Below are 20,375 nucleotides of genomic sequence, written 5' to 3' on the forward strand. Positions count from 1 at the left end.
TATCATATTTCTGTTCTATGGGATGGCTCCCAGTTAGAGTGGAAGTTTGCCTCTAGAAATTTATCAAGGCTGGTCAGATTTAAAGATGTTCTTCTGTTAGCCTGTAGCATTTAGGATCATCGGCAGTAAGGATGAAATCCCAGCCATTCTGAAGTCACAGACTTCCTGTTAAGCCCTGCTGAAGTTGCATCATATAAATGGATGTTCTTTTATACAGCCATATGAGAGCATTGTATGAACAAAACATACCTAGGAGAGTGAGAAATGGTGTAGTTCCTCACCACAAATGCTATTGGTGCTGCCTCTGGTAGCACTTCAAATATGTTTTCCACAGCACTCAGTCATCAGACTCATTATTGGACAGAAGGCCTGAAGCTGAGAGCTTTTAAACTGTGCTGCAAATCATAGGATCGCTCAAAACAGGTCTTACACCTTATACAGCTATATAAGCACAGGAACATACTTAAGTATTTTTCATTCTATCACAGTTTTATTCGGAGGCTAATGTTGGTTAAATCACAACACAGCACCTAAGCTCATTAAAAAACGGATTTGAAACATTTGCTCTCCACGTGCCACAGAAGCCGCCGGGCACGGCAGCACCATCGCCTCATCCTCACTGAAGGGCAGAGGCCGCCCTTCATCCTTCCGCAGGGCTACCGCACTCCACCCCCCTCACAGAGAACCTTGGGAGCCACAAAGACATGGCAGGACTGGAAGGGACGAGACAAGGCCACGAACCGGCAGTGAGGGAGCCCAGGGCCTTGGCTGGAGCTTGAATGGCGCCACGGGTGAGGCCCAGGTGGGCCATGATGGGTGCTGGTGTTGGCAGGTGAGGCGAGGGGCTGTGCCCAGCGCAGGCATCAGCAAATAACGTGGGAGAAAAGCCGAAAGCAATGGCTAACTCGAGCCATTGCCACGTCTCTGCTCCCCTGAGGCTGCCTCTGGGCACTGAAAGGGTCGGGGCTGACGGCCCGAGGTGCCGCCCGCAGCCCTGCGCTCCAGTGCCGCTGCAGCGCGGGCAGGGCCGGGCAGGGCCCGCCGTGTGGGGGTCTGTGCCCAGCTCCAGCCTCGAGGGGCTAAGGGGCTCCAGCGGCCTTCCCAGGGAAGGGCCCGGTCACTTCCCTCCGTCCCCCCCTGGAGTGGCTGCGGGAGCTGCTCGGCAGCCCAGCCAGGGAACCCTGTGCGACACGGGGACAGGGACACGGCGGCCGCCGGAGCCGCGGCTGCTCTGCAGAGAGGAGCCTCAGCCGGGCCGCGCCTGACCGGCTGCGCGGCAGCATCCAGCGACAGAGAAAGCCTTTCTCCTGAAAGGTGAACCACCGCTTAGTTTTGCTCTAACACTTCCCCAAATCCATCTGCTTTCAATAAAGCCGAAAGGCACGCATCAGACTTTCCCCTAAAATGTTTTTTATTTGCTATTTTGAAATAGGGACTGAAAATTGTTGCTGCTGGCATCACTACAGGCACATTTCCAGTGCAACTGCAGAAAAAACAAAAGGGCAGATTTAGGAAGGAATGAAGAAAAACTAAGAAAGTGATGAAATATGGTGCAAGTGGGAAAGTGAAGATGTAATTTTATGTAGACGTTTTCAGTGTCTTTTTTCCACTTCTGTAACCTGTGGAAGTTCAGTTATACATGGTTAGGAAAACATCAGGGTAGTCTGGGAAAAAAAATATTTTAACACTATGTCTTGGAAACACCCCACTCATTAAAGCAACCATTACTGACAAAAAAAAAAAAAAGAAACAAAGAAGGATAAATTAGGAAAATATAATACCAAATAACCATAGTGCAGTGAAAAAAGAAATTTCATTTTGTCTGATCCTGGAGTTTTCTGTCATACTCATCACTTGGAGAGGGAAAGAAACTAAAATCTGTTTTCGGAAATTCAGAAATAGAAATATGCTTTTTACATCTAAATACAGCTCTTGCATTTGTTGAAAGAAAAGTTACTTTGATATTTGTTGCTAAATAAAATCCTGGATCAAGTAAAATTAATTAAAAAATTAGTTAAGGCAACTATAAACACAGGAAATATACATGAATAAAGTGTTCTAAAAGTCAGGCAACTCTTTTAAGACTATAAATATCACCTAAGCAAGGCCACTATAATTAGCAAAGGGTGAACAAAAGAAGACATCCAGAAATAGATGGGGAGGGGGGAGGCTAGGAGGGTGAAATGTCTTGGTTAACCTTATTTGAGTGTTCTTTCCATAGCATAGGAAATGGTTCCAGCTAGCTCATGAGTTCTGTTGGTATTAACTGATTTTAAAAGGACATTTCCATGTTGTCTCTATGCCAAGGAAATTCTTTTACTGGAGTGTTCACTGAGTACAGGAAACATCACCCTGACAAAGTGACGCTGAATGTGAGGAAGAATTGTGTCTTTATTCTGGTGTTACACTCAACACCGTCTGTTTGTTTCATCTGGATACCTTTTGGTATTTATTGGGGAATACTTACTGCAGTCTCCCAGCTTGTCCTGAGTAATGAGCACACTGGTGGTGCTGAGTCATAATCCTTCACCACTCAAGAAGCAGCTTTCTGCATTTCTTAGGCAACTGATTAGTCTGAGGGATGATCCAGCACTTTAGAGGAGGCAGAGACAGGGCTGTCTAGTCACATGCTGATCTGCTTCATCCTTCTTCAAGGTATGGGCAGAATAGACTTAACAGTGATGGGAACCTTTCTCATCTACATGGCCAGAATTCACTGTGCAATAAAATAAATACGTACCTATAGCTGCTTTCTCTCCTAAATAGAGTTGGACAAATCAGTCTTGTATATAGTATTTTTCAATGTTAGTCAGGCTGTGGTCATGGACCCAGTTTTGTACTGCATATCAGAAAAGCTTTACTGTAACCAACAAGAATTTTGATCAAATAGGAAGTGCAAGATCTTGAATACTGCATTTCCATTTTCACTCCTAGCGTTTGCCAGTTTTCTGTCTTCTTCTTTAAAGATGCCTGTGTCAAGCATTGAAGTTCATCTTCTACATGTTACTTCTAAATGCCTTATTTGTTATCTACTTCTTTTCCTTCCTATTTCTTGGGAATTGTGCCATGGCCACTACATAGGCAGCAGTAACTGCAATTATTTGTGACTGTGGGCACCACTGACCTTTTCCTTCAACCAGTCAGTAGTTTCAGTGGAAAGCCCTTAAAATCTTTGTGCACTCTTTTTGGAGAAAGTGGAAATATTTGAGAAAAAGGTTCACGTGTGTGGGTCATACAGGCCAGCAGTCACCATATTGATATTCTGGAGCTCAGTAAAAATCAAAGTAAAACCACAAAGTTATTTAATCCTAAGTATTAACTTTCCTTCAGGTAACCACAAAAGCATGTAGAAAGAATACCAGGTAAGAATTGCCCAAAGTTTGTGTTTCTGCTCCTGTTTGTGTAGTGGTTTCAACAACCCTGTCCTGTGAATTGCAGGAGGTGGCAGGGGTGTAGTAGACTGGCTTCTTGGAGACATGAGACTGAATTAGCCAGTGGTGCAAATAATCCAGTGTGCAACTGGAAGTCAAAACTAATGTGTAGCTTGTACCTGGGTCACTGTAGTATAAAATAGTTTCAGTTTCTTTTTTGATAACTCCACAGTCACTGATGTACCTTTTATCTGTACATGGAGAGAAGAGCAGGACATAGAAAGCCAGATTCTCACAAACAAATACATACATATGTATGTATGTTTTTGGGTTAGTACATATTATACCCATGAAAAACAAGAACAGGCAATTTTTTGCATCTGAGGCCAAGATGTGGATTGTCCTAGCACTATTTGGAATATTTCCCGTATTGATAAGATTCTACCTAGACTTTCAAGTCTTTGAGAAATCCAAAATTTCTCAGTAAGGAGTAGCACTGTCTTTCTGATGCAGGACTTGGAAAATAATGGTCCTTGCTTATAGTACAGTCAATAAACAACAAGAATATTAACAACAGCAAAAATAGTAACAACTTTAAGTAGAAAGAAACACATGGCAATTGCTTTACATGCTCCATGGTTTGGACCCATCATTCACAAGATAGGTTCTCATTTTGCAAGTGTAGTCAAGAACTGTGCTGTCTTCCTGACTAGGAATGAACTTTAAGAGAGAGTGTTCCCAGTAGGAAGGGTTAGACCTCAAAGTGAGTATTTACATGAGCAGCTCATTTGGTAACATTGAACCACATTTATTTTTAATTTGCATGCCTCTCCTTTAAGTCATACCCTTCTCCTCTTAACTTCAGTGGGAGCTCCACATGTTTCGCCTTTGATTCCACTGCATGCTGGCAACTCTAATTAGTGTTAACAGGAGTTCAGTGGAGTTTCTTGCTCTTCTTTCTCTGTAAAAGAGTTTACAGATCAGGAGTTGGAGGTTTATCAAACTGGTATGTGGTGTCTATCAAGAATGTATCTTCTTTTCTTCTTTTTCCCAGCCGAAGTGGAACTTAACCTTTTTCTAACAATGGTGGTGTAACTATGAGAAAAATTACATTGATCATTCTAACAAGCTCTCCTTAGTTGATGAAAAAAATTGCTTAGTATTGGCTTTGATTTTTTTAACAGTAGTAATTTCAGCTAGTTAACACAGCCTTACTGTTTCAATTGCTATTATAGTAACAGTGCAGTAAAAACGAGTTAGAGCAGCTCAATTCTCTGGGGCTGCAGCCTGCAATTTAAACTAAACCCCAGCCTGCTCTGCCCTATAGAAACTGCTTTGAATTTCAGAGATATTTTGTATAGGGACACTATGCTATATATTGAGCAAGACTGGGAGAACCTGGCCCTTTTTTGCAATGCTGCTCGTTTTATTAAGAATAAACACCCGTAACCAAACCCTCATCATTAAACATCACATCTTGAAAACAGAAATACTTTTCCATTTTGAGATTTTAATCTCAGACTTTCATACCCATGTGTATGGACATACACAATGAACAGGAGCCACTACTTTCCTTCTTCATAAGAACTGTCACACGTGGCTTTCTGTGCTCACATAATCCTCCTTCCAATATTTCAAAAGACACAGAACTTCCCAGCATGATGATAAAGTTTTCCTGTGTTCCAATAATAAAAGTTGAATATACCAGTAATTTCCAGTTCCTCTGTGGTGGGGCAGCCTGTGAAGACTAAATCAGAAGTAGACAACCTGCAATATCAGTGTGGGAGTCGGAAACAGATGTTCACCAGACAATACAATTTGTTGTCACTGTCGATACTATATGGCACTTTTCCCAACAGAAATTTTCTGTAGTTGGAAAGGAATGTAAGGAATGATTCATGCCCCAAATTATTATTATTTGTTAAATTACTGTTAATGTTAAATACTCCTTGCTTTATTTTATTTCAAATGCCTGAATCAGAGAGGCACATCCACTCAAAAATACAATTAATTAATTAATTAAAAATACAATAAATTAAAAATACAAGCTGAGCTTGTAGCATATGTGTACAATGTAAACCAGTTAATTTAGGGCTTTTTTCATCACAACAAGATATTCTGTTATATTATAACCAAGAGTCAAATTCTCTTCTTTAGAATCAGGGTAATTTAACCTTCACTTTTATAAAATATTTGCTCAGTAGCTATTTACAAAGGACATGGCAGGAGGTAAATGAGACAAATTATTTCATGAGAATCTGTGTATCTATGAAAATTAAAATTTATTATATCCATATAAGAGTATTTTTATACATATAATAACATTTACAGTAGTGTATGTCTTGAAAATTCTAATAGGCCATTTGGGCATTCAAAACTGATCAAACACTCAAATGAGCAAAACCCTCTATTAGCATATGATGGTAGCATATGATGCCTAGCCTTGATTTCCAGATTTCATGAATATTACAAAAGCAGATGCACTAGATCGTACTTACTGTAAAAGGCAATGGATTGGGCTAGGTGCTTTTAAAATTAAATATTAATTTTTCAGGGATACATAAAATATATTTTAAAAAACGCAGAAAGCCTAAGTGAAACCCAAACTAAATACAAATTAATATGTTCAGTAGTAGTGTAAAAGAGCTAAAGATCTGACTTCCAGAAAATTTGGTTATAGCACCTATATTTTACACGAAAAAGTAATGCTAGGTATTTTCAAAGATGAAGACATCTGGGATTTGACTTAGAGTTCAGTGAAACTGGTGACAAAACTGACCTGTAATTGCTGACTGTTGTGCCTCTGACAGACTTTCTTTAGAGATATTAAAAAGAGGAAAATGTGCATTTAATCATACAGGCCGAACAAGAGCAAAATATTTTAGCACTATAAAATCAAACAGCTGTCTTATTTTTACAAATGCATGTGGTAACACTTCACAGTAATCTTTTTGTAATACTAATTTTGCATTTACTGTGTTTACTGTTGCAGCATTCTGCAATAGAGTGGTTTACCTCCGTACATCAGGTTTTAGTCAATGGGAAACATGAAATGATTTTCAGCTGTGCGTTTTGTTGTAACTGCTGCATGATTTAGCCTCAAGACCTATCCGTTGTCCAACTTTTTTTATGCTTTTAGATTTAGTGAATTTAGATATATTTCCATAGTGAAACATGAGGTGATTTTGAATAAGAGCTTGAACATTGCGAAATTTTCCAAGTGAACATGAGATGAAGCAGGATGAAATAGCTGATAAGGTTACACTTAGCACACTTGTAATCAATGTGCTGAATTTCTCTTTGTGTCTGTATAAGTGTATTTTTATATACATTCAAGGGTCAAACTGAGTTTTTCATCAACTAGATGTTGGCAAGTGCCAAAGTGATTTAGGATTAGAATGGGATTTAGGCTGATCTAGCTACAGTTGTATTTCTCATTTCATCATCATGCCAGGGATACTGTGACAGTTGTGGGTTTTCCTTAATTTATGAAATAGACAAAATTAAATGTCCATACCAGACATACCATTAGGTTATGGGGAGTGAAAGAGAAACACTGCATTAGGCCTTACTCTTTTGTCTGCACCCAGCAGAGAGTCCTGAATGTACAAAACAGCTGGGAAACTTCCTATGTGGCACACAGCTTGAAAAATTAATTCAAGATTTTTTTTAAAAATCAATCTGATTGTGTTTATTTCAAGTGACTGTTAATCTGATTCTGTAGTATATGTCTTTGTAAAATATTAATAGGTACAGAAGTGTATTATCTGGATCTATTGTATCATTTTTAATATTAATTCTACTCTCATTTATAATATTAATTCTACTCTCATTTTTACCATCATGGGAGTTGAATCCCAAAAAATATTTCAGACTTTGAACAATTTTTGTTGCAACACTAGAGACATCATTGCTCATACAAAGTTTTAGTACTACTTATAATTTCAAAAATTACTTGATTAAAATAGACCTGTTTGTAAGAGTGATTAATCCACTATTTTCAATGATGCTGATTTTTATGCATTAATTATTATCTGCAAAATGACACTTTGCTGTCTCTCCTTGTCAATTTAAGTATCTTTTTTGAAAAAGAGGGGTTTCAGAAGGAAACAAATGTTGATGTTCAGGTTACAGGGATGATTTCCAAAGAGATGAGAGAAAAAGAGATTACTGAAATTAGCAGGAGTGTGTCTCACCTGACAGTGAGCGGAGTGAGCAGCACAGGGAGGAGAAGAAACCCTTGGCCACCGCATAGTGCGGCTGTGTACACCAGAGTTACTTAGAGTGCTCTGAATCTCATCTTTTGATCTCAGGCGATATTTTTCTCTGTTATGTCACAGAGGTCACCTGGCTCATGTGTGACAAACTGCCTGCATAAGTCACAGTGCCAGTGGCAGAGATTTGTAACCATGTCCCTGGTCCATTGCCTTTGAATTATTTCGCAGGCCCTCTGCTTTACATTTACACTCTGTCGGAAGATGAACAGAGGAAGGGAGTAAAATCAAGGGCAGGGTCTCATCCTGAAGGACAAGGGGAAACAGGTGGAAGGTTAATGGCCCTGGAGCGTATCCACAAGCCTCTCAGGCTTGATATATGGGCCTCAGGCCTAAAACGGGCATTGGCTTTCAAAGATATATTATTTCATTTGAGGAGAGACATTCTGGAGTTCCTGCATTTGTCTGCTGATAGATGATCCTCTGTCCACAATTGGTTATGGCGTGTGAGTTTTCCTTGGGCCTGCTCCCGTACATAAAAATTTTGCTGAGCTCTCCAACCTTTCGCATGCCTGTGAGAATGGGACGTGTGCGGGCCTTTTGGCAGGCAGCTGGATTTTTGTTGCTGCTATTTTCGTAGTTCCTTTTGAAGAGCCAGGCAAGTGGGGGATGAAAGGCACTTCTGTTCATTCATACACGGCTGGGCAGGGGCAGCTTCGTGGGGATGAAAATGGGGCAGAAGAAGATGTCAGGGACCCATTATGCACTTGTGTGTCTGCAGCCGTGCAGAAGTCACTCCCGCTGACCCCCTGTTTTATACTGGCACATGCCTACAGAAAAATTAAAAAGGGGAAATAATTTGCCTAAGTTTTATGACCTCCTTTGGTTTATTGTATTACTGTTCTGTTAGGGTTTTGCATGTGCTTCAGCTTATGGGAAAAAAACTGAAATACAAATTTCATATCTTGAAATTTTTGTGTCCTTCTCTGGAATGTTTACCCCAGGCACCTCATGAAAATGAGACACTACTGCCCACATCTCAGCAAAGCACCAGAGGCCCCAGAGCTGGTTCTGCTCAGTGTGCAGAACTGTGCTGCAAGGGTGCAGCACATGGTGCCGGTGGGACCTGGCCCTGCTCTATCTCTTGTGGCCAGCTCAGAGGGGCACCTTGGCATGCACAAAGGAGTCTGGTGGCAAAGGCCTTGTTCAGAGAGGGAGTAAGTCCCAGATTCACTGCCACAATGGCATTCCCATGGCACCTTCTGTCACTGCATGACTGTCATAAATTGTGGGAAAATCTGTTCAAAAACCAAAATGTTTAACAAAAAAATCCAGAATCTTAACATATATTTTTGTTTAATGTAGCCTACTTAACACCTTGTTAAATTCTCTTGATTTTTACCTGATTGTAGTTACTGTTACAGGATTGTGTATCTATGACCTATTACACATGACAGCATGATTTCAAAGAAAGTAGGATGTATATTTATACTATATAAAATATATTACTTTATATTTGTTTTAATAATAAATAACTCTTCCGTTTCAGTGGATAGATTTTGCTTAAAAGAATTTACATTAATTATACTTAAATATCTCCTAGTTTCACCTTTTTTTATTTTTCCCATGCTACTAAAAAAGCAAAGTAAATGCAGGACATATGACGTTAAGTTTCAATGCAGTTTGTTTGCTTTGCTTTTGCAACAGTAAAACTTGTACTTACATAAATTGTAAAAGAGTTATATAGGTACCATGTTGTTTGAGTAACTAGGTTCTTCTTTTGCTGTCACTGAACTCAGTTGGTAAGCTCTCAGCTCCAGTGTGAGCAAGATCAGGCTCATTCTGCATTTCAGTCAGTTCCTGCAAAAAATGTGCTGGTGCAGTGCAATTATTCTTTCTTCCTTTAGTGTTCTGCAGAGTTTAAGTTAGACAAGTGAGCTAGAAACTTGAAAGATATTCAGTGTCTCCTGCAGCCATAGGAAGGAAATCTGAGGACTTGTTAAAAGGAAAGATTTAGAAGCAGAAATTCTACAGAGAGAACAGAACAGAGTGTTAGCAGGCAGGAGGATCTGCTTTTCCACTTGTTGCTTTGATAACGGATAAAAGGCTGTCATGAACTGCAGGCTACCAGCTGGGAGCAGATAGAGTAATCCCAGCAGAGGGTTGGCCCCAAACTACACAGGCATTCTTTTAAATGTTCGAGACCGTAGGAAAGTTGTTTTTCCCCTGCCATTGTCATCATTATTCATGATGATGTTTTCCACCCTAGTTTAAAATGTTGGTCTAGTAAATCTACCTTACAATACTTTTCTGTTTGAAATATAAGCAAATATAAGCAAATACCACGTAGTCAGAGATATTTCAGCTATTTCATTCAACTGCCTGAAGATTCCCAAAATAAATTCCAGAGAACTGGATCTGGATCTGCTGTAAGAAATCTCTGTCATTTGATTGTAAAGGTATATTGTGCCCAACGTGCAGATAATCATAGGAACAACTTGTAACCTATGTCTTCCTTGTAATCAACACTCTTGATAAATGAAATCCAGAGGCTGTGTTACTTGTAAGAGAATAGCAACAGAATGTCGTTTGTTAGGAAAGGAGCCCAAGTGACCCCTGCCCAGTGCAAACACAGTGACAGAGCCTGGCAGACCCATGCTACCGTAGCTGTGGTGATGTGCATTGTGCCACCAAGGTCATGTTACCAGCATGCTTAGACACATGCATGGCTAGGCCAGGTGCATGTGTTAGCATGTTATACATGCTTGACAAGATGGGGTGTTACAATCTGAATTATTGCAGAGAACAAACAAAAACATTTAAGCCCCAGTTGTCGTTCTATAATGTTCATTTTAATGATATATGTAGGGGTCTAGCTTATTTTGTATTCTTATGTGTAATTACCAATATAAAAAAACACCACTCATTAGTGTTCTGTTCCACTGACTTAATTATACTCCTTAATTAAATCTTGACTAACTGGGGGTCACTGCAGTGTCAGTGGGATTTGTCACTGTTTGTCAGCAGGTGTCTGGTCACATCTATTTCTGGTTTCCCTGTTGCTGTATGCTGTTTAAGAGCATGATCTTTTCTAAATGCAGAGGACAATTATGCATTACTTTGTTGTGGTTTGTGCTTTAAAGAAATGTAAGTGAATCCATTCTGTAATATAAGCGCTCTCCCAATCTTTACGTACAGGAGGTGGGGAATGTAGCAAGTATTAATCTTTTCAAAAGACAATTCATTACCTCACTGGTGCTCATTTTCAAAGGCTTGCTCTTCCTGCAATCAAAAAACATGGTCTTACTAATTTATCAGATAATCTTGTGTTCAACAGGCATAAAAATATATTGCAAATATCAATCCAGAGATAATACTCCTTTTCCTTATCTCCTAAACATGAAATGAATTTGAAACATGACCAGCAAGAACAAGCTAAATCAATATTACTTGCATAAGAAATACTACATGGCATGTGCTGCTATTGCTGTGCTGCTCAGAGTCAGAAGACCGAGGCTCCCGATTCACTGTTCCCTGAATAATTCAGTGGGAGTTCTGCATGTGCAATAAGGGCATAATAGTGCCATTTCTGTCTATTTCGAATTTACATGTTTTGGGTTTGTTATTTTAGAAAGTTACTTAGGGAAAATATAATTCCCATGTTTATGCATATAATAGGCACCTAATGTTCATCTGAATAATTGATTAGTCAAGTCAGGCTTTCATAATTAGCTATTGGCTTTCCAATATAAGCCCACAAAACACTTGTCAATCTACAGACATTTTTAATTTATTAATATATATGTTATCAAAAGAGCTGCAGTAGTTACCTAGAAAGCATTATTTATTCTGTAGAGGCTGAGGAAGCATTTAGATTCTAGACGTGTATTTTGAATCTATTGTAACTTTCCCAGAAGATTATTTTTCCGTTCTGAAAGTTTTCAGAAATGTTCTCTGCCTATAAGCTTTTGCCTATAGTGGAAATTTGAGTGCCTTTTTTATTATTATTATTTTTAAATCCATTCCTGTGTTACAAAGAAGTACCAGTGACATGTCCCATTGACTATAAAATAATGTGTATTACTTATTTACACTCAGATACATTACAAGCATCTAAATAGATGCCACTAGCAGATATCCTTAATGCAGCCACAAATTCTGTGACCAGACAGATACATCTGTTGATAGCACATGTGTGACAGTGATATTGCAATTACGAGTTGTGAAGCTGTACGGTGAATTTCAGAATCTCAGGATAAATTGTATTTCTCATTAACTTCATGACCTTGTTTGAACTCTACCACTATTCCAGTTTTGCTTCCTCGTATTTCTGACCAGTTTTCAAGTGGTTGTTTCTAAAGGGAAAAAAACACCTGACTTACTCCAGAAGTACCTTGTGAGCCCACTGGCATGAAATTCATAAAGCAAAACATTTGATTGTGAAATCCAGAATGAAAATTGTTTGTTTCTTACTAGAGGTATGTTAAAACAATTGGAGTAGAAATTCTGTAGTTTGTTTTACTGGGAAACAAACTTTATGTTTCCATTGGGAGGCAGCATTTACTTCTAGCACTTGATGAGTGTGAGGCATTGAATTTAAAAAAAAAAAAAAAAGTGTTATTATTATTTCTGGAAAAGGTATTTCAGTTCTGTATATTCTATGAGTTTACTTACCCTTGGCCCTGTTCAGGAGAATCACCCTCATTTTAGTGAAAATATATAAGTACCAGCTTCCTAACAGTGCTGTCAGGACCAGAACCTTCCTGAATCAAAGTGTTTCTGAAACCTGTACTGTTGGATGTGTATTAGGTTCCTTGCTTTATAAAACACAAATATAATATCAGGAGTTAAAACCCCTTCTAGATCTAAAACACTTCTATTATTAGTAGTAGGAAAAAGTACACCCATTTTGGTGGTGAGATTTATTTAACTGTGGCTCACCACTAGGAATTATGAGGTCTCACAGAATTCAGACAAGTTCTTGTGCAATACTGCAACATCTTGTGTACCACACATGTTCTGCATACTCTCAGCTTCTATTGGAAGGCATAAAAGTATTAGAATAATTCTCTTGAAGTTTGGTAACATACCTCCAATTGAAAAAATACAAATATATTTCTAAGGGTGTCATAAAGTCCCTCTTCCCCAATATGACCTGTACTAATATAACCTTCTGTTATCTATTTTTATATCCATTCCAAAATAATCAAAAATTAAAGGCTGGGTTGCAAAGATCACAGTATCTCTGTAGAACTCAGAATCAAGTTTGCAATTGCTGTTACAGTTTTCTACATTACATTTGTACAGTGTTAACATTTTAATCAGTGCTATACCAATATATTTTTTTTTCTACTAGGATATCTTTAAGCATAGTAGTTTCTACCTGCAAAGTGTTTATAATTTAGCTGGTGGGCTAATTAAGGATTTTGAGCTATGCAAGCACTGAAATGTTCACATTCTCATTATTAATGTGCTGAGTTTTCCTGAGTTTCCCTATCTGTTACCCTGAGTTCAGAAACATTTCCCAGTGGTATTGCATTGCTTGGTTCTTCCATTTAGACTTTGAAAGAGCATTGTTTTCAGAAAGTGTTTTACAACTGGAAATAGATGTGTCTGCTAAAGAGATTCATATTTGCATCATTAGACAGGTGATCTGATCAGAAGGCGGAAGAGAGATCATATACATAAACAATGAATTAAGATCCTGAATAGGATTGCTAGGGCTGTTTTCCTAGGTTACAGTTAAATGAGGGCCATTATGTATGCTTTCAGATAAACTCACAAAGCTCTTATCTGTATAAACCTGATAGATCTGCCATTATTCTTAGTGACTAACAGAAGTTATATCATTTAGTTTCATTAAAAATGCATTCATCCTTTTTTAGTAACCTTTTCCTAATTCATTGATTCAATTATACAATGAACAATAAAAATGTTCAGTATAATAAAAATAGAGTATTAAAAGTGTGTTATATACATAAATGTTTCATTGCAATGAAATTATTCAGAGTTTAAAAATATTAACAATATTAATATCACGCTCTGAGACAGAAAAGTGTACTTTTCTTTAGCATCTCTGAAATGGTATAAGAAAAGAATGAGTCTTTAAAATGAGATGCCCGAAATGGTTGCTTACAGCATTACATGTGGTCATTCCATGTACAGACTTCCTGCAGAATTGGTGACGTTTACCAGCACAGGTTGAATGAGGGACAGCAGAGTATTATAGAATGTATGCACATATTGCTTGTAAATTCTGTGAACCAGGCTCCTCTGATCAGATCAATTCTCCCCAAAGTCACTGGCCTCTGACCTAACTGAAAGCAGACTGACTCCCAGGGCTGGACCTTGAGTTAGTGCAAGTATTGAGAACATTTTGCTTGGTGAAGGAGCACTCAGTGCATGGCAGCACTCTGAGCAACTTCCACAGCAGTGGCAGCTCCTGCCATCCCACTTACACCAGCTAAATAATTCAGACCACCAGGACTTCAGTCCAGCTCTTAGTCTGGCAGCTCAGCCAAGACTTTCAGTGATTTTGACACAGCCAGTACTTCTTATAATTTTGTATTTTTTATTTATTAATTTATTAATTTATTAATTTCTGTGGCAGGAGAGCACACTGTCTCTCAGTGGCTGTATTAAACTGTTCTCTCAAACGCTGATAGCCTGGCACAGCTGAGCAGGTGCCTGTGTGAGACAGTTGATGCTGTCAGCTGCTGTGAAAAGCTAGTGTGATTTCTGCAAGCATTCCAAGACTAGAAGAGCAGAAACCACTTCATATTTTCGTTAGTCATCCCTTTACAGATTTACTTTTAATTCTTTCAGCAAAGCAGATTATTAAAAGCAATGACCTGAGGTCTTCATTCAGATCTCAGACTTGCAATCCTGTATAATGTGCGCCGCAGGGCAGAGGTCACGCTGACGAGTCTGTTAATGTAGTCACTCTGGGATAAGATCAATCTCCATACTTCACCATATTGATCTAATAGCTCATTGGCACTTCCCTCTTTGAATTGATTAGCTCATGTGTGAAAAGAGATTGATGGGTTTGTGACCCTGAGGAGTCTGTCAGGGGCACACCCATGGCAGGGGAAGAGCATGTTTTCAACTGCTTCATTTGGGTGGCTCATTATCTGGGTGCCTCACGGGGAATAAGGGTCGTAACATTGTTTTATGAATTATTTACAACAAAATATCGTGTTTTTCCTTCATTTGGTGCTCTGCCTGTACTGAATCCATTCTAAGCAGAACTGGAAAAAATACACATAAATGGCCAAATGTACCAAATATTTGTGTAAAGGGAACCATGACATATAAGTGACCTTAAAAAGCAATTTTACTAATATAAGGTAATCATAATAGATATGAGGGTAGGAATAGTCTTCATGGGTCACCTAGTCCATTCCCCTTATGCAATGACAGAATATTGATGATATCTAGAAATTAATTACATTTTAATTGCATATTCTGGATAAGTACTTAGAGTGAACCTAGTTCAGACATCTCGGAGAACTTCCCATGCACATTGCACTTTAGAAAGAGGAAATTTGAATACAACATGTACAAACTGAACTATGTACATTCTTCATTTGCTAAAAGTAACCAAAAATACCCCCACATTCAACTCCACTTATCAAATAGTCATATATTTGCAAAATGCATATATTTGATACAGTATATTGGATTTTGGTGGAGTGTGTGCTCACGCAAGAGGAAATATAAAAGGAGCTGTCTCAAGAAACTGAATTTAGAAGTTGGCTTATCTTAGGATGTGCTTTAAAAATGTGTGCATTATCAAAGGCTTTACAAATACAAAGCAATAAAAGTAAGGACTGGCTCCTTTTTGTTGAAACCCAGTCATTTTTGTATTTCTGTCTGCATATGAATTGTAGAATCAGTCTTGAAGACATTCATAAGGTAAGAATTTCTTGTGCACTATCCATTATACAGGATACTGTATACTGCCACAACTATTGGTATTTCATGGTTACATGGGATGTCAGGTTATATGATTATGCCACAGTGCAAAAATTACTGGGCAAAATATTCTCGTGGTGTTGTAAAGCTGATGGTTATATTTATGTAAGGAGATGGTGAGTTTCACTAATAATATCTTGTTGTATTATTTAACTGGACATTCTGGGTTTGTTTTGCAGGCTGGCAGTTTAGATTGAAAGACTGATAATTTTATTTGCAGAGAAATGTCCATGTATGCTCCATGCAGTCAGGAAAATATTTTCTGCTATTTGATTTATGGTAACATAAAGACAGTAATAGTCAGTCCCTTCCCTAAAGACCTTATAGTCAAAAAGAAACAGACCCTCAGGCAGATTAGCCAAAGAGTGAATTCAGTCATTACCTGTCAGTGACACAATGCTGAATATTTGTATAATCTTGCATTCTTTTATACTTTTAAATTATTCAAACTATTTTATGTGCCAGGAAAATTGCCCGGATATAGATTTAAGTAGCCATATTTTAAAAAGTTCTAATACAACTCAGAAAAACTTATTAGAAGCAGAATCATGCATTCTACTTTGGTAAAACCAAGATAAACCTGGGACTAAGCAACAAAACTTCTTACGTTTGGGTGTTACAGTAATCTTTTAGTCATGTCAAACCTTCAGAAATAGAATTTGTGTTTGACATAATTACAAACCAAAGTAACTGGGTTTTGGACCTAGATTAATAGTCAATTGCCAGATACTTACACATAAGCAATGCAAAAATTGATTTTTTGAAGAAAATGTTGTTATTTTATTGCAAGCTGTTGCCTTTTGACGAAGTCTGAAACTTAGGTCCTGCAGTTGTGATGTGTGGTGCACTCACGGGTGAACAGGAAGTAATTAGAGCAGCCAGATTTTGTTGTTCATCATCCCTACTGTCATTCAGAACCAAACTAAGAAAAGCCCAATAAATTAGATGTACATACTCTCTCAAATTAGATGTACATACTCTCTCCATTTTTCCTAAACTCGCAGATAATATAATTTTTGCCTATATGGTTTGTACTCATTCTGGGTTCTGTACTGCAAAAGTTCCTCTCACCAACATACCAAACAACCCAAACAAAACTAGTATTGTCAAAGATATTTTTAAAAATTAATATTAATCCTAATTGCAGACCTAATTACAATATGGGACCAGAGAAGAGTTATGACAATCTTACTTTAATGATACTTCAGAGATTTCCAAATTAGACTACAGGAAACAGGAAGTAGGAATAAATGAAACAAAGCCTAATGAAAGGATGAATGGAAAAAAACATTTTAATATACACTTGCCTGTTCCTTAAACATTTATTCAATCAGGACTTCCTGTGATTTTTAATAGCATGGCTCTGTCTGCTCTTTCACACTTGGCTCTGTTGGGAAAGGAGGTAATTTTTTTGAAGACGATGTTCCTAGTTGAAAGGATTTCGCTAGATGATAGTAGCTGCATGCTGAGAGCCTCCTGCAATGCTTTTAAGATAAAAAGAGAAGTAGTAAACGTTTCAGATCATTCCTGTGTACCTTGTTGGATCATGCATCACTACACCTCCACAACCTTCTTGTATGACTTCAGCTTCCTTTGGTGGTGTTTTTGAGCAATTTTTTCTATCAAGTCAGATGGATACTGGTTTAATACATGACAACACCCATTCATAAGGCTGAATTTTCTTTCATTTTCTCTGTTAGCATTGGATCTTCTTTCTCATTTAATCTCTGCCCCAGTGACTTACTGTTACTGCTGCAGTCCTCAGGATGTAAGACAACATTTCTGTATTTTTTCTTCATCAGTATACCATCTCCTTTCACATCTTGACTGAAGATACTGTTTCTCATGATTTCTTACTGCTTTTGCTGTGGCTTTTTCTGGCTGTTCTACTACAAATCAGAGGAAAACACAGTGGAATTCATTTGTATGGCAAGTGCAGTGTTCCACAGTAACACCAGCCTCTACTGCCAAAGTGTATTACAGGTGACTCTGTGCCCAGCTCTCAGTCTGGAGACTCTACATCCTTATGTTTCCCTGATTCAAGTATGGGCAGAAGGAAATACTTGCCTTTCTATAGTTGGATGTCTGTCAAAAGTTTAAAGAGGACTATGAAAAGTAAAATATAAGCCAATATATTTTAATTCCTGAAAAATTTTGCAGTGCCATGCAATTAAAAGATTAACATTTAAAATAAAAAAATAGTGATATGCTAGTAACTACAAATGATATGAAACTTTTAATGTACTGGATGCTTTGTGTGGTTCGTCAGTGTCCAACCCTGACTGTCATTAATACTCACCTGGAAAATTGTTCTTCTCTCACTTACAGTGCTCTAACATTAAAGTAACATTCTTTTTAGTCATGGCTATAGAAGATTATTTGCAGATTCCTATTGGTGTAATTGTGAATACAGTCCCCCACTGCATACACAAACCAAAAAAAAATTTGTATGAATCACCTGTTAAAAGGGAGTAAAATTATTCTTCACTTATGACTTGACTTTTTCCCATACTCCACACCCACTTAACAGCTGTACTGGAAATAAACACTAAGCCTATTAAACAGAAGAGTAACCACGTAGTGTAATTTAAATGAGAGCTGATTCAACTGATCTTAAAAACTCATTATTTTTAAAACACTGGTTTTAAAATTCATTAGCAAAAAACAGTGTTCTGGGGCATGCAGCACTTGAAAGAACAGGACCTTAAGTGTGTTGAGAAATTACTCTGCTTGCCTGTTGCCATATTAAATATTGCTTTCTAAAATTAGCACGTTTTTTGTCACAAGTTAAAAATATTTTCCATATGATGCCTACTTGATCAAATTTTAATAGAGTATTTATTTTGTCAGAAACACATTTTGTTCATATTAGAATTTTGTCTTTAATATTAATAATCTACCTCATATATTGTATTGATCTCTGTTGAGATTTGATGTTGCTGATATATATCAAATTTTACAAATGAGACCTAATGTTGGAGTTTACCTGTTAACTCTTAGAATAAGTTTCAGTTGGAGCAATATGTAATGTAAGAAAAATGAAATAAAAATTTATCCAATTAATCACCAAATAGGAAAGAAACATTATATAGAAATTAGAAATGAGATATAGAACATTATATAGACATTGAAGATCCTTTCAGAAAATGCTAAAATATATGTGACCTGGAGAAGACCACGGAGGCTTTAATCACAGTCTGCTCTGCAACAGAGTGAGACTGCTGATTGAATATATTAAGAATAAATTCACCAGCACTACCATAAAGTTTACTGGACTCAGTCTTGTCTTCTGATTCCCCGAGGGACATCACTGTGCAGCCTACAAAGCAGATCAGACCCGCAAGGCTAACAATTAATCAGGTGGGACTAATTCAGATTTTATTGCAAGTCAAAGGACTGATAGTCACACAAGAGCTAAGGATATGCTCCAACACAATTTTGCAGTTATTTTGTTGACATCAGAAAAAACTGGTGTATTTCTAGAGAAATCCAAGCAATCAACACAGCTCTAGTACCAAAATTGCTACATAAACTACATAGCTTTATCTAAATCTTTTAAAATTTTAGACTCAACTATGCATAAGCTTAGGCTGTGCTAACATCTGTAGAAATACTCATAGGAGTAGGATTTTGAAGGTAAATTCTGTGGGTCCAGTGCTAAAGAAGGTACCTCCTTCACTCTGTGAAACTTATGGCAAGAATAATTAATTTTCCCTTTTCCTTATCTTTTTATTCACTTTGAGAAGCAATAAACACTGCATTGTAAGCAAAAATTTCAGTTGGGACTAAAAAGAAACACTTCTCTTATTTTCAGTTAAATAAAATAAAAAACACAAGCCACAACCACCCAAAAAAAGAACCTAACAAAAACACATTTATAATTCATCAGAAATAATGCTGACTGTGAAACACCTAGTCATTTTACACAGAGATAAATGTGAGGAAAAGGAGAAGAAATAAGAGTGCTATGTGTTGCATTTGATGCCCTATATAATACTTACATACACAGAAAGTTTATTGTAACAGCCCTTTCATCTGATGCCTGTAGAAATGAGATTGATCATTTAGCTTCTCCTTAATAGATGGGAATAGTTTCTAAATGGAGTCCAAAGATCCATAAGAGAGATCTTACTCTTTAGCAGGATCACCATCTGCTGCCTGCCCCTACTCCTTCAGCAGTCAGAGCCCCCAGACTTGGGCACCTTGTGTTCTATTCCAGCAAGAAAACAGAACGACTGTAAGCCGATGCTCAAGGCTGCTTTGTTAAAGTATTTTGACTCTCTGGAAGATCAGCAATGAAACTGGGAAATGGCTGGGCAGTGCTGCTTGATCCCCTCTTTCCCAGTGATCTCACACAGAGCTGTCCAGGGCCATGAGAGTGGAGAAGCTGTGGCAGAGCCATCACTCTCGCTGACTGCATTTCGTAAGCAGGAAGCATTGCATGCCTTTCAGAGCATGGGCAGAACACATGCACCCCTCCACAGTTTGGAAAGGTAGAAAAGTGTAGGATTTTTCAAATGTTGCTTCATACTATAAATACTTTGCCTATGTGCTTTTAAAAATTCCAAAGTAGTTTGATATTCCAAATACTAATGGTTCCATAAGCAGGGAGTTAATTAAGCATTTTAGTCCTCTCTTCCTCTTTCTGAGTTCCCTGCTGTTGAATATAGGATGAGCACATCAACCTTTCTTCCAGCATGGTATTCAGCAGTTACTTTCTTCTGCGTGGACACTGATTCACACAAAGCATATAGAAACTTAATACCTCGAATAGAAAAACTTCCTGTTGAAATATTCTGGTTCTGACTGGTGG

At 37.9% G+C, this 20,375-nt stretch overlaps 1 protein-coding gene and 2 long non-coding RNA genes across 9 annotated transcripts in view; 1 reads left to right on the forward strand and 2 right to left on the reverse strand.

The window, feature by feature from the left end:
* The window catches only part of LOC111932469 (uncharacterized), a 102,962-nt gene extending 101,727 nt beyond the window's left edge, over positions 1-1,235 (reverse strand). For all 3 annotated transcript variants that reach the window (XR_015290341.1, XR_015290340.1, XR_002866287.2), the window contains exon 1: positions 742-1,235. This is a non-coding gene — a long non-coding RNA (uncharacterized LOC111932469). The remainder of the gene's footprint in view (positions 1-741) is intronic.
* NR5A2 (nuclear receptor subfamily 5 group A member 2) overlaps positions 1-20,375 on the forward strand; it is an 88,419-nt gene that overhangs the window by 24,034 nt on the left and 44,010 nt on the right. The window lies entirely within an intron of this gene.
* Positions 4,156-7,699, reverse strand: LOC111932753 (uncharacterized). Of its 2 annotated transcripts, none has more exons than XR_002866286.2 (4): positions 7,568-7,699; positions 6,151-6,186; positions 5,077-5,118; positions 4,156-4,332 (listed from the first exon to the last, which is right to left on the reverse strand). It is a non-coding gene; the product is annotated as an uncharacterized LOC111932753 (long non-coding RNA). The 2 variants fall into 2 exon arrangements; XR_002866285.2 differs by having other exon boundaries at positions 5,077-5,138.

This window comes from Cyanistes caeruleus, chromosome 9 (assembly GCF_971803275.1).
Source record: "Cyanistes caeruleus chromosome 9, bCyaCae1.hap1.1, whole genome shotgun sequence".
In the NCBI taxonomy this organism is placed as follows: Eukaryota; Metazoa; Chordata; class Aves; order Passeriformes; family Paridae; genus Cyanistes; species Cyanistes caeruleus.